Source organism: Mytilus californianus, unplaced genomic scaffold (assembly GCF_021869535.1).
Source record: "Mytilus californianus isolate M0D057914Y unplaced genomic scaffold, xbMytCali1.0.p SCAF_4, whole genome shotgun sequence".
Taxonomy (NCBI): Eukaryota; Metazoa; Mollusca; class Bivalvia; order Mytilida; family Mytilidae; genus Mytilus; species Mytilus californianus.
The window spans coordinates 126,567,171-126,581,196 of record NW_026262690.1 but is presented as its reverse complement, the minus strand read 5'-3'; the positions used below and the strand labels follow the sequence as shown (position 1 = coordinate 126,581,196).

General features: G+C 31.5%; 1 long non-coding RNA gene across 1 annotated transcript; it reads left to right on the top strand.

Annotated features, from left to right (window-relative positions):
* The first annotated feature begins 612 nt into the window (after nucleotides 1–612).
* On the top strand, nucleotides 613–7,072 carry LOC127739377 (uncharacterized). The gene is made up of 3 exons (XR_008000422.1): nucleotides 613–678; nucleotides 2,638–2,709; nucleotides 6,998–7,072. It is a non-coding gene; the product is annotated as an uncharacterized LOC127739377 (long non-coding RNA).
* The last annotated feature ends 6,954 nt before the right edge of the window (nucleotides 7,073–14,026 follow it).

The following is a 14,026-nucleotide window of genomic DNA, read 5'->3' as shown; positions in this document are numbered from 1 at the left end:
TCTGTGGCAGAGTATTTTTTACTATTATCAATGATTACGATATTTTAAAGTTCTGCCGTTGACCATTGGTGACAAAGATTGATTTATTTACACTTGTCAATTCCAGCCGTAGAATTGTCTGTTAACTATGTTAGTTCTTGGTATTTTTTATCATATTTAATGCTGATATGTACATATGTTGGAAACATTATAATGATTAAGTAAATTTTTAGAAAACAATCTGTCAATGCCACTTGGTTGAAAATTTGTAAACTACTGTTGCCTATACGGAAAGATGTTAATCGACCTGCGTCTAAATCCCTATATGATATTTATCAAAATTTTATGAATCGACATCTATCTATGGTGATAAAAAAAATTGTTCAATGTAAAAGAGAGGCAAAGGATCCCAACGGGACATTCAAACTCCTAAGTCGAAAATAAATTGACAACGCCATGGTTAATAAAGAAAAAGACAAATAGACAAATACAGTACACAAAACATAACATAAAAAACCAAAGACTTAGCAACATGAACCCCATCAAAACTGGGGGTAGTATCAGGTGCTTCGGAAGGTTAAACATATCCTGTTAATTATCATAAAAATTATCATTGTTTTGTTTCAGGTATTTATACAGGAATCAAATAACTACAATACAGCAAGGATCATTTCAAGACCTACCAGCACTAGGCCGCCTGTATGTATACATAGTTACAATATTTTCTCTAATTCTTTGACAATTTATACCTTTCAGCACTCATTGTTTAAACAAAAATTAATCAACGTGTGGTTGCCGATGATCTCAGAAGATGATAAGATGAGTTTAAGGTTCATAACCTTAATCAGCTAACTGAATGAATCAAAATATGCTAACAGGTGTTAATGAAATTGAAAACTTTGTGAAATGTGGAAGGCACTTGAAGGGGATTTTCGTTTAACAAAAAATAAAAATTTTATTTTTTAATCATTAGAGAAACAGATTCTTACATAGTTACTCGTGGATTATCGGATTTATCCAATCTCGATAGTTAAATTATCAATTTTAAGGTCCTCGCCGAGGCTCGGACTTTAAAATTGATAATTTAACTATCTCGATTAGATAAATCCGATAATCAACTGGTATCAATGTAAGAATCTATATTTATCAAAAAGCAATTGAGGAAAAAATGTAAATTAATTTTCTGTCGTCGAATAGTGTGACCATTTGTGAACCTGTTCGGTTTGAATTGACTGGATTTACTAATAATCTTTTTTTTAAATGATAACTCTACGAAACGATTTGATAGTTGCAAATTTTTAAGTAATCGCATTTCAAATGATTTATGAGTTCTGCAAATTTACATCGATTAACCAAATGGTTACACTGCAGATTTCATAATGGTAACAGACATATATTAACAGTACGTATAAACTTTAGATATATTTCTATAAAAAAAGTGCGATAGAGATAACATGTTCTTTTTGTTTTCTAAAAATAAGAGATATGTTTTTTTTTTCAAATGTTTTTCAAAAAGGGAATTATTTACTGAAATGGATTAGCCAACATGAACATTGGAACAGAACACTAATTATTGAGACAAATATAGTTCCTTGGTGTTTTTGTTTAGATAATATCAGCAATTAACTAAACTCATATAAGAAAGAAGACTTCCATTCTACACCTTTAAATAAAAACTATTAACCGCAGTTTTTAACTACCAGTATGTAATAAATAACAATTGCCACTATATATAATGTTGCAATCATAATGTAGCATTGTCCGATAAAAAATCGTTGGCAAGATTTTCTATTTTGTAAAAGATTAACATAATTTTGTAAATAAATGTCATTACAACACTGAAATGTTTAATGACAACATTTCGTTTACTTTGAAAATATTTATTAAATGGTCCATGACGTCTTTAACTGATAAATTTGCAAACATAAATGTGTGCATGTAGGAGAAATATTTTAGTATGTCATCTCTTGGTTGATGTACATATTCGTTTTCTGAGCAATAAAAGTTCGAAACTTGGTAGAGAACTGTTTAAACCTCAGTTAGTATGTTGTGTTTGAATACTTATCACGGCACATAAATGTATCTTTAACAAGATGACTTGGTCATTTTCAAGATAAAACACAAATGTGTCTTCTTAACTCAAGAATGAAAGAGTACATGTATATCGTCTTAGGTTGTATTAGATTTCGGAAATTAAGTAGCGTTGTGCATATACATAGTTCTTGTTCGTTTGAACATGACCAAAAATTACGTATATGAAGTAGTGATATTCTTATTTCTGTAATTGCGTTCCAATGTGTCTGAATCAAAGTAAACTCCCTTTATCTCATTTCATTGTGTTTTTTAGAATTAAAAACAATATCCTAATGACATATACGATTTAAAGCGTTAGGCATTTAGTTTATTGTGAAATATCAAAATATTCTATTAACATAGAGTGTAATTATTAGCTGGTTTTTATTGTGGAAAATATAGAAAGAAAATTTGTATACATGGTACGTTGTAAGAATTTATAATAACTAAATTATTGTGACAAGATAAGTATGATGACCTGTTTACAGATACTAATAATTAATGCACATGTATTGACCATTAATGAACTGCTTATGTTGTTTGTGTTGCTCATACTTTAGTTTTCTGTATGATATTTTTTTTCAGAGCATTGCACCAAAATCAATTAACAACAATACAGCAAGGAACATTTCAAGACCTACCATCGCTTAACCTTCTGTATGTATATATTGTTATAGCTTTTAACCAGACGCAAATGAAAACAAGATTTAAATGTTAATCAGAATATGTTTACTGTAATCAATAATTACGACTATCTGGAGTTAAGTCGTCAAATAGTTTAACCAATGGTGACCCTGTTCGTTTGACAGAGTTTAATAATACTTTTATTGAAAACAATTATTATAAGAAAAGACTAGATAGTCCCATAATCGCGAACGTAATCATCATCGCCCTTTGCACAATCAAAGCTTTCGGCAAATTGACGACCCATGTGTATACACTGCAGATTGTATTATGAAAACAAACATGTGTTAAAAATATAAAAACATTTTAAGGATGTTTCTAGAATATATTGTGAAAAATATAAGTGTGTTTGGCAACAGGTAAAATCAATCCAGTAAAATACGATACATTTGACTTATTTCAATATCTACTAAAAAAGGCGGTAGATACAAATCCATTTGCACTCCACTATGTTTTAATAAGTAAAGGAGTGGTTTTTGTTTACATTTAAATCGAATTTTTAAAAAAATCTGCTGTACAGTCAAAATCTGTTTTCAGATGATAACAAAATTAACAGATCAACATTAAACAAGTTGCAAGCGTTTATTTAATTGCATTAGAAAGATAATAAGTTATATAATTATATATAAATAATAATAATTTTATTGAAAACAATTATTATAAGAAAAGACTAGATAGGCCCATAATCGCGAACGTAATCAAAGCGTTCGGCAAATTGACGACCAAGTTGTGTACAAGTTATCATGTTGTACAAATTATAATTTGTATTTTGACTTTGTACAAATTATAATTTGTGTATTTTGACTTTGTACAAATTATAATTTGTACATAATAAGGCCTAATTTCACTTATAACTTGTACAATATTTTACATAGAATAAGTTTCAGATCAAATGATAAAAATAATTTCAATTTTAAATATGAATCAATATGAAACACACGGATAACTCTATTTTCAATACTATACAATAATATACAATGCTCTTCACTTCAAGAATTGTACTAGTTGATCCAGTTTCACTATCAGTCACAGAATCGTTAGGTTCTCTTTCTGATTGTACCGATTCAGCATCTGTGATTTCATCCGTACCATCAATCTCAATTTCACTGTTCTACTCTGAAACTCTTTGAACACTTTTTCCAAATTTTCCTCGGATTTAAGATTTGGCAAAAGTTCCTTGGGCAAAGAAGATGAATATAAACCTATCTTTGGTGAAACCAAACAGAGCATGATAAGGCGATTGATCAATTACTCAGTGATGTGATCTTTTTTTCTGAAATTGCACGAAGCGCAAACGTTCAGACCACTGTTGTGTGTCATTTTCATTCATCCATGCTATGAAAGACGCCTCCGGGTGCGGGAGTTTCTCGCTGCATTGAAGACCCATTGGTGGCCTTCGGCTGTTGTCTGCTCTTTGGTCGGGTTGTTGCCTCTTTGACACATTTCCCATTTCCATTCTCAATTTTTTATGAGCATTTCTTTAATGTCTGCATTTGCTCTTTTTACAGACCCCTGACGTTGGGGATGTCTTGGTCGCCCATGAACTATTACTAATTCTGACCATAACGATTTCAGTTCAGTGATTATATGTGCAGTGAACTCCGTCCCATTATCGCTTTTGAGGATATGGGGTGCACCAAAGAGAAAAAAAATGTCAAGTAATTCATAAGCAACTTCAGCAGCTCTCTTAGATTTCAGATCTCTAAGCACGCTAAATTTGGTAAGATGATCTTGATAGTGCATTATGCATTTAAAATGGGACAGATTAATGATCTACAAGGTCAACCTGCCCTCTACATTTGAAGTCAGCAGAAATTATAGGTTTAATAACAAGTTTTGATATGTCAGTACGTTTTCGTTTCAAGATACATTGTTCACAGTTGGTTGTAAATACATGAAATATGCGTATTGCTTCCCGGCTAATGTTAGCAAAATGTTTTTTTGATTCTTTGTTAGTTTTATGGAGACATCCATGACCGACCCCAACGTGTGCTGTTTATAAAATATCATACATATCCTCAATGGATAAGTAGTAAAGTATGGTGTCATCTGAAAGTAAGAATTAAACCATTTTGAGTATGGCACAAAACTGGTATTTTGTTATAAAAATAATTATGTTAAGAGCCCTAACAGCGATATGCTTGTTCAAATAATATAAATATAAGAAAATCTGTGAAATAGTTAAGCTCATATGGTCGTCTGTTTTGTGACCTAAAGTTCTTTAAATAATACTTGTACACCCTTATTTACTGTGATCATATAGAGTTACGATTTTAGATTGATGTGCCATAGTGACTGCAATCATCTGTATGCAATTATGCATAGTATGATCAATTTGATACATCGTCATGAACATGCACGAAATATTTGCCACTGGACGTTAAGCAACCAACAATCAATCAATCAATCAAAATTCCAGGATTTGGGATAGATTTATGTTTACATTCGATTTCAGACTCTCTTCTATATTTGTCATATAAAACAATACAATGATGAGCTTTTCAACATCATATTTCTCTAGCAAATGTCTGTCTTGGTCACTTTTCTTCAATGCCTCTCTTGCATTTTTAACTTTTGAAATTAACTCATTCAATTTGTCCCTAGTATAAAGATGGCTGTGCTTACATGTGTTATTCTCAGCAAATTGCTGAACTTCTTGATAAAATTTATCCTGTTGATCAACAATACTAGGCATTTTTGTTAACACCTTAACTTTTACTTTTGTTAATGACCATGTGAAAGACCAGTGAACAGGAGTTCAATTTATAACCTCAAGGCAATATAAATGAATCAGTATGACTTTAAAAATAGAATTGAAAATGTTTTATAGTGGGTAGCAACACTTTTTTATCACAATATCCATATAATAAATTATTCTACGAGTTATAACTGAAATTAAGCCTCATTATGTACAAATTGTAATTTACAGGCACTTTTTGTACAAATTATAATTTGTACAAAATGATAACTTGTATACAACATATATATATAGATCCATTTTGTTACATCAGGTGATCCGTTTATTTGGAAATCGTCAATGGCAGTCAGCAGTGTTTAAGAACATCCGTTGTCCGACCTGCTAGTCAAATGCGTTTTGTTAAAATATACTTTTACACGTTTTTGGTCTTTTGGAAAATGTTGTGTGTGTTGTATTTAGACCCCTCTACCAAGAAATTGGTTTGGCATGCACACGTATAAAAATTGCAGGTTTGAACGTTGTTTTCAATTTAGACTTGTGTATAAATACATGTATATAATAAGTACGTCTGAACCAGTGCCAACTCTACGACAGATTTTATCCATCGGATAACCAGTGATGGTGATACAAGGCTGAAAACACATTCTGTATATATAATTCGTCTAAATAACAGCACAACAATGCTAGATTTGTATTCCGCAAATTTTGTTCTTCCCTGGCCGGGATTCGAACTCATGCTACTGAGATATCGTGGCCCCAAATCGCCTAGCACTATGCCCGGTGCGCTAAACCACTCGCCCACCTAGGCTCGTCAAAAATCAAGCTTTCGGTGGCCGGGTGTTACCTTTCCTCGTCAGTTTTTATCTAGCATCGTAACACAGTACATGATATAAAAGGCATAGTGCAAGGCGATTTGGTGCCACGATATCTCAGTAGCTAGAGTTTGAATCTTAGCCAGGGAAGAACAAAAAATTTGCTTCCGCAAATTTACAGATCAAACATTGTTGAGCTGTTGTTTAGACGAATTATATATATATATATATATATATATATGTATATAGTGTCTAAAAATAGCAACAATCAACATTCAATCTATCTAGGCGTGGATCAGTTTGTAAATAAACTGATGCAGTTACTAAATTAAATTATATAAATGCCTAAGAATGAAAATTTAACACACTACTGAGTGTTATAAAAATAGTTGTTATATTTTATATATTCACGAAATATTTCGGTAAACAAATTAGCTTCATCAGGCGCGTGCAGCCATCCAGGTAAAAAATCGGAGGTTGTAAAGAAATTTTATGTACATAAAGCTGCAAAAATTTCTTTACAGCCTCCGATTTTTTACCTGGATGGCTGCACGCGCCTGATGAACTTATTTGTTTAGCGAAATATAAACAATGTTTTTTACAGTGAACTTTCCTTTTTGCCCATTATACTTAGCATCTGATATTTATTTTGTTAATTGTTATTGTGTATATGTAGTATACTTTCATGTATAAAGATAAGCGTATATAAATACTTCGGTTATGATAACTTAATGTTGTACACATTTTTCAGAAGTTTGAGATCAAACAATCTGACATTTATCAGGAAAGACACTTTCGAAAATCTTACCAACTTAAAATCTCTGTAAGTACAAATATTCGCATTTATTTCATTATTTAGAGAATTCCTTATACATGTTATATTTGAAAAGTCTTATTTCAGACTGCATGACCCCAATTTTCATCCGCAGAGGGACACCTTGTATCCCCTTACATGTAATGAATATTCTTAATCCCCCTGATGTATAATGTGTGTTTCTCTTTAAAATGAACAATTGCCATCCTTTCTACAAATCACTTTCTGGCGAGATAAAATTTTATGGAATACCACATCTTAACATGTTGTACTCACATAATTCTACTTCAATGAAATTCTAATAATCACATAAAGTTTATTTTATGGTTTACATTAATATTGGCTACGATAGTTCTATAAAAAGTTTTATATCAAATTAAAAATATCCTATCTATATCATCACTATTTCTATAAAAAAAATATTTACAACCGGAATATAGATATCCTTAGTCGGTATAAGATTTGTAGAAGTATTTTACCAGAAATATATATAGGAGGGAATTATAATAACCCCGAATTTCAAATCGATCTTGTTATGTTATCCATAAGTTATGCAACATTGTAACGAAAACCGAGCGGTCGTGCCTTAGTGTAATGCTATAAGAATATGTTTTTGTAATATCAGTCATAAATAGGGAATAAAGTTTACATCCAGTCACTCTTTCCTTGGTGGCATGGTACTCTGGAATTCTGTATACACCCTTGTATGGTAGCTGTAACGAAAACCGAGCGGTCGAGCCTTCGTTTAATGCTATAAGAATATGTTTTTTTTTGTAATATCAGTCATAAATAGGGAATAAAGTTTACATCCAGTAACTCTTCCTTTGGTTGCGTAGTACTCTGGAATTCCGTATACACCCCGGTGCGGTTGGTTCTTCTGGTAAGGTAATAACCTTGGATATAAAGGGTAGATAAGGGCATAAGTTTTCGGTCCGTAAAAAAATATGGTTTTGTATGGTAACTCTCCGTATCGATGTTCGAATGAATAACAGACTCGTTAAATAAAATCAACTTATATAACTTTAATATGCATTAAATATCAACAACACATATATAATTCAAATAACTTAAAAGTGTTCAATTTAATGAATAAACATTTCATTAACCTTTTTGTTGCGAATTTAGGAAAATGGATAGCAGGAAAATATACTCAGAAAGTTTACTATTTATAGTACGAAATCGGCAAATGGTAAAACTCGATACCAAATGATTCGTTATAAAGTTTAACTTACGAAGTTATTTTCTAAGTGTAACCCGTAAAGAAATTAACATTTAACATACGGACCTAGTCTCCTCCTCGTCCCTTGTTACTACTTGGTCTGGTAACTGGTATCTATACTTCTATTACAATCGCTTGGAATTAGCGAGATTTACGTGCTGAAAACTTATTTGAATTATCGGCCGTATTTATACTTCAGTAAACCAATTTACTGATTTGGTTTACCATTTAGGAAATACCTAAATTACCGAAACCGGAACTGGTTATTACCAACATTGGTAAAACGTTAAACAGTTAAGATGTGCTCCAATGCATAAACAAAGGCAAGGATAATAAAAGTTTTAGAGTTAACAATGTTTAAACACACTTATACCAGAAATATATAATAACAAAGGTCATTTATCGGTACGATTAAAACGACGTCATCACACAATTTTAGGGGAAACAAGTTCCATTTCAGGGAACCGACATTTCGTCACAATATTAAAACTTGTCATTCAAAACATTTGTGTGGTTTGAAATGCACGTGATCAAGTAAAACATACATTACTTTTATTTATTGTTATCATTTACTGTTACATTTGGTTGATAAAAACCACTCAGATTCACAATAACAAATATGATATGAATGGTTTCTTTATACATTTGTGCATTCCAAGATTTATACCATTTTACTGTGTAATGCACTCTGCCATCACTGTTTTGACGTTGGTGTATACATTTCTCCCAAAAATATGACGGCAGATGCAAACGTAAAGGACGGCAAATGTTCTATATTAGTAAATTATTCAATTTAAGATTACTTCAAGTACTCTGGAGAATTCTTTGATTCGCTTTTATAGAGATTACTTCAAGCAAATAATGCAGACTTTTTATGAGTCTGTTTGACTGGTAGAAAACAACCGTATGTGATTATATTTTTTAATTGTTGTCCGTGTGTATTGTAAAGGGTTTGATTATCATAGTTGATGTGGTAAAAAGATTAGGTAATGGACAGGAGTATATAAAAAAAGCATCATTCAAAATCGAAAAAATACATAAACAGTTAAAAGTTAAATAACAAAAATACCGAACTCCAAGGGAAACTCAAAACGGAAAGTTCATAATCAAATGGGAAAATCAAAAGTTCAAACACAACGAAAGGAATACAACTGTAGTATTCTTGACTTCGCATAGGCATTTACTGTATGTAGAAAATGGTACATTAAACCTGGTTTTATAGCTAGCTAAACCTCTCACTTGTATGACAGTATAAAACTCCATTATATTGACAACAATTTGTGAACAAAACAAACAGACACATAGACACAATGTCAAAAATAGTACGGCAGTCAACACAGCGTAATAATCTTAATCCTTATAAACATAAATAAAAATATCCACAAAGAAAAACAAAATGGCATATAGACAAGTCACATAAAACAAAAATAAAAGACAAGAATACAAAATTAATCATTGTCCAATAACACAATGGCGGGATGTATAAGTACCGAGCCACGTCAAAAGAGTATTACCAAAAATGTACTAAATAGTAAAGGTTAATAATTTAGAAATACAAACAAAAGAACAATTAACGTTTTGATTATTTCGGTTTCAAATTATGTTTCTAATTGGTGTCGTAAAAGACAACAACATATAACTAAACTGGGACTTAAATATATGTCAAACCATTTCCTCTAATAACTTTAATGTATTCCAGAAAGAAAAAAATCTGCTCGTATATACAAATAAAATGTAAGTGCTAATGAGACAACTCTCCATCCAAGTCATTATGTGTAAACAGTAAACAATTGTAGGTCAAAGTACGGCCTTTAACACGGAACCTTGGCTCACACCGAACAGCAAGCTATAAAGGGCCCCTGATTATGAATGATCTGCTGACTCTTCCGGAACACCCGAGACCATTCTTAGTTTTTGGTGGGGTTCGTGTTGCCAAGTCTTTGATTTTCTATGTTGTTTAGTGTACTGTTGTTTGTCTGTTTCTATTTTTCTTTTTTTTTTTGACCATGTCACTTTGGGTTTATTTGCCTCTCTTTAAATAAAAAACATATATCTTTAGTGATCCTATGTGCTTATCATTAATCTTTTTTTCATATTTTGAATCTCAAATATCACTTTCATTATGATTTGATAACGGCCTTGTTACAGTTGCAACAACCAAAGATCTCTCTCTGAGTTGAGTATATATAGACTCCTAGGGCCTTAAAACATGTGTTTGGCAAAGGGTACAACTAAATCAAGTAAAAAACGATACATTTGACTTATTTCAATATCTACTAAAAAAAAAAGGCAGTAGATACAAATCCATGTGCATTCTACTATGTTTAAATAAGTAGACGGGTGTTACAATGCAAGATAGACAATGACTGATGAATTCGGACGTAATAATCATTCATTCGTAATGACAAAACAATCATTTGCGAAACATTTTGCTTTCATGAATACTATTAAGTTGTCCCATACATTACGATACGAGACAATTAGTCAATGTAGCTTGTTTGAACATCGGTAAACTGCTGTTGTTCATATTCAGCTAGATAATTATTCACATATCAATAATAATAAACAATTTACTTAATGTAAAATATATGTAACATCACCATTGTTTTGTTTCAGGTATTTGTACACCAATCAAATAACTACAATAGAGCTAGGATCATTTCAAGACCTTCCAGCGCTTAACTTTTTGTATGTATACATTTTGACAATATTTCATCAAGAGGTAAATGAAAACTGAATCTAAAAAAAGCAGTGTCAAACTTGGTTTACTATTATCAATGATAACGATACATGGAGTTCTGCCATCCTGAAACGTAACGAATATTTCCCCAGTTGGTTAGCCTAGCTATGTAACATGTATTAATAAGCGAGATGCCAAACCAAATTTCGAATCTCAAACCGTAGGAACAAAAATAAGACACATGCTACTAAATTTGAGATTTTTCATAGCATGCATAGATCGTCGACAAAACCACTAAACCATACTAAAAACAAAACACGTTATAGCATATAAACATATCATAGACACGGGTTTTGTACGCCAGACGCGCGTTTTGTCTAAATGAAACACGTTTGACACTCGAATTAAAAATGTTCAAAAGGGCCTTATAATGTACGAAGTTGAAGTACACTAACGACCAGATTTTCCGAAAGGGATGCAAATAAAGCTAAGGTAATATACATGTATTACTTATGTAGAAAATAATTAGTTTTTCAAAAAAATTAAAGGTTTTGTAAACAGTCAATTTATAATTATGACCATATCAACAATAGTGCATGTCAACACAGAACTGCTGGGTACTAAACTGATGATACAATAGGAGGGAAACCTTCATCAGAAGTGTCATCGACCAAGTGGTAGAAAAAAACTTAACTAGTCTTAGATGCATGATTTTTTTTGTATTAGTTGTTATTGGCTTTTAACTAGCTGTCAGTAATTTCGAGTACTCTCAGATCTTAAAATGTCCTGTACCATGTCAGGAATATGGCAGTTCTTATCAAAGAGTTTGTTTCTATGTTTGTTGGCGTTTGTTTTTGTTGCATTTCGGTGTTCCTGTGGTTCCTTTGTTTTCCTCTTATAATTGATGTGTTTCCCTCGATTTTGGTTTGTATCCTGGATTTGTTTTCTATAAATTGATTTCTGACTTTTGAACACCGGTAAACTACTGTTGCCTTTATTTATGATAACAAGTGCATACCAATCGACTATTATACTTTTTGCCGTTTTTTTATATGTTATTGAACATATATTTTACAAAACAATATATCAGTGTGACTTTTTTTAATATTAGTTTCTACTAATGCCTAACAGTAATGCTGTTTATTGACTGGTGTAATGGTCGCACCAATATTCTTATATGATATTTATCAATTTTGACAAATCTTTATCTTTCAATAATAATTAATACAGAACTGCATTCTATTTGAAGATTGGCCTACGTAAAACGCGGATTTAACTGTCGCAAATGAGTTTATCTAGCGACGCGTAGCGGAACTGGTACTAAACATATATTTGCGACAGTAAAACAAAGTTTTATGTAGGCCAAGCTTCAAATATAATACTGTTATTTCCAGTATAATGTCATTCCGTTTCAGTCATTAATTCGGTATATAATTTCATAAAACAACAATTCCGCAAAATAATGATATCGTCTTTGGCAACTAAACAAGGTGACGTCACATGTATGCTTCTGGCGTCCAATGTAAATAAAGGCAACTGTAGTATACCGCTGTTGAAAAGTCATAAACTCAGGGCTTCTTGAATGTCTCGAAATGTAATACAATTAGATCAAAGGATATCTTTTGAAGTAAAATGTTTTTTTTTTCTAAGGTTAATATTGAAAAAATAACATGTCAATACAGAACAGAAAATCAAAATATCATTTTCTCTTACCTACTGACAGGTAGATAAAGAATTGTACGCTTGCTGTTATCCAATCAGAACAATTTATACAAAATGATTGCATTATAATGAACCATTTCTTTGGTGTAGAATACAATTAACATTACCATGTTTTGTTTCAGAGAATTGAGCAGTAATCAAATAACTACAATACAGGAAGGAACATTTCAAAACCTACCAGCTCTTGAAACCCTGTATGTATACTAGTTGCAATATTTGATGTAGAAGCACGTCAGATTTTTTTGTGTGTGTTGTGTTGCTGCTGCCATAAACATCACATCTAACATTAATTATGTTACCCGAAGGATTATATCTCTTAAGTGATTTTTTAGTCCTCAAGTCCATTCTAATTTAGATAAATGTTTCACATCACAGAACAAAGACATTTCGATTTTTGTTCATACTATTATAATGAACCAGTTTAACAAAGAAATCATTGGTAACTGTTAACAGAGATAAAAGTACATTAAACAATTTAGAATTAATAGTTCAAATTTATAGATGATTAAATCTGAGTGATTGCCAGGATAAAGATAACAAATGCATACCAATCGACTATTATTGGCGTCAGTATTGCATGCTTTAGATTTAATCATATAGAGTCCGAGTCAGGAAAAAATAGAACCTGTCCAGTTTTTTTTTCCATTTGCTTTTTATTGCAGTAGATTTATTGTAAAATCGAATTGTTGGTGCTCGACCGACCTTTTTTTCATAAAAGGTCACCTGACACATGAATACAACCGACTACATGTAAAAACAATTGAACATTATACAGAGTGTATAATTACAATCATATCCTATAAAATAATCGATATATCCGTGTCTGTTCTGACTAATAAAGAATATCGAACCTTACATAAATCATCGTTTGTCACATTCTAAGATTCCAGATCAATATTACACATTTACGTTAATATCCATTTGTTACAAAGCTTCTGGTTTTAATTTGGTCTGGACGAATTGCTTAACAAAATTTCATAGTTGTCAGTTGCATTATATTTGATACCTGATTGTATATTTGTCTTATACAACATAGTTATATTACTTCAAATTGCTAAAATACATCTTTTTTCAAGATTATTAACATGCATTTTAACAGAAGTTATTGTAAAATTACTTGCTGTAGGTGCACTTAATAAAATGCATGCGTACGAATCGTTTTTCTGTGTTTACTTTCATCAAAACGCTCAAAACTGAATATTTGAAAGCCAATAATGTATAAGAACCGATATAATCTGAATCTCACTCCCCTTGCAATAATATTTTAATATTTAAATACTCTTCCCATTACAAATATATTCCAGATCCAAAACTAAAAGACAAGTTAAATGAATTGGTCCTGCTT